We start from the raw sequence: 1,949 nt of genomic DNA, 5'->3' as shown, positions 1-1,949 counted from the left end.
TGAGTTGTGAGTAGTTTACCACAGACTTTCGGGTCCATAGTTATTAGCTAGATGGCTTCTTCTCTCTCTCTTTGAATCTCAATACCATGTTCTCCTTGATCTTCTTGGAGATATATTCGATGTAACTCTTTTTGTGGTGTGTTTGTCGAGATCCGATGAATTGTGGGTTTATGATCAAGTTTATCTTTGAGAAATATTTGAATCTCCTCTGAATTCTTTTATGTGTGATTAAGTTATCTTTGCAAGTCTCTTTGAATTATCAGTTTGATTTGGCCTACTAGATTGATCTTTCTTGCAATGGGAGAAGTGCTTAGCTTTGGGTTCAATCTTGCGGTGTCCTTTCCCAGTGATAGCAGGGGCAGCAAGGGACGTATTGTATTGTTGCCATCGAGGATAAAAGGATGGGGTTTATATCATATTGCATGAGTTTATCCCTCTACATCATGTCCTCTTTATTAATGCGTTACTCTGTTCTTTATGAACTTAATACTCTAGATGCATGCTGGATAGCGGTCGATGTGTGGAGTAATAGTAGTAGATGCAGGCAGGAGTCGGTCTACTTGTCACGGACGTGATCCCTATATACATGATCATGCCTAGATAATCTCATAATTATTCACTTTTATATCAATTGCTCAACAGTAATTTGTTCACCCACCATAATACTTATGCTATCTTGAGAGAAGCCACTATTGAAACCTATGGGCCCCGAGTCTATCTTTTATCATATAAGCTTTCAATCTACTTTTATTTGCATCTTTACTTTTCCAATCTATATCATAAATATCAAAAATATATTTATCTTATCTTATTATCTCTATCATATCTCACTTTCGCAAGTGGCCGTGAAGGGATTGACAACCCCTTTATTGCGTTGGTTGCGAGTTCTTGTTTGTTTGTGTAGGTGTGTGGGACTTTTGAGGAGCCTCCTACTGGATTGATACCTTGGTTCTCAAAAACTGAGGGAAATACTTACGCTACTATTGCTGCATCACCCTTTCCTCTTCAGGGAAAACCAACGCAACCTCAAGATGTAGCAAGAAGGATTTCTGGCACCGTTGCCGGGGAGGTCTTCGCTCAAGTCAAGACATACCAAGTACCCATCACAAACTCATCTCCCTCGCACTTACATTATTTGTCACTTCCCTCTCGTTTTCCTGTCCCCCACTTCACCTTTGCCATTTTATTTTCCCTCTCTTTCCCAATCTCCTCTCTTTTTGGTTTGCCTTTTTGTTTGCTTGTGTGTTGGATTACTTGTCACGATGGCGCAAGATAATACAAAATTGTGTGATTTCTCCAATACCAATAATAATGATTTCCTTAGCACTCTGATTGCTCCTCTTAATGATGTTGTGTCTTGTGAAATCAATACTTGTTTGCTGCATCTTGTTATGAAACATCAATTCTCCTGCCTTCCTAGTGAAGATGCCGCTACCCATCTAAAGAACTTTGTTGATTTTTGTGAGATGCAAAAGAAGAAAGATACAGATAATGATATTGTTAAATTGAAGTTATTTCCGTTTTCACTTAGAGATCATGCTAAAGTTTGGTTTTCGTCTTTGCCTAAGAATAGTATTGATTCATGGAATAAGTGCAAAGATGCTTTTATCTCTAAGTATTTTCCTCCTGCTAAGATCATCTCTCTTAGGAACGATATTATGAATTTTTAAACAACTTGATCATGATCATGTTGCCCAAACTTGGGAAAGAATGAAATTGATGATTCGCAATTGCTCTACTCATGGTTTGAATTTATGGATGATCATACAAAAAATTTATGCCGGATTGAATTTTGCTTCTAGAAATCTTTTAGATTCTGCCGCGAGACATGTTTATGGAAATCACCTTAGGAGAAGCTACAAAACTCCTTGATAATATTATGGCTAATTATTCTCAATGGCACACCGAAAGATCTACTAGTAAAAAAGTGCATGCTATAGAAGAAATTA

This window comes from Triticum aestivum, chromosome 3B, assembly GCF_018294505.1.
Source record: "Triticum aestivum cultivar Chinese Spring chromosome 3B, IWGSC CS RefSeq v2.1, whole genome shotgun sequence".
Lineage (NCBI taxonomy): Eukaryota > Viridiplantae > Streptophyta > Magnoliopsida > Poales > Poaceae > Triticum > Triticum aestivum.
The sequence above is the reverse complement of the archived record's forward strand: the minus strand, read 5'-3'. Positions refer to the sequence as shown.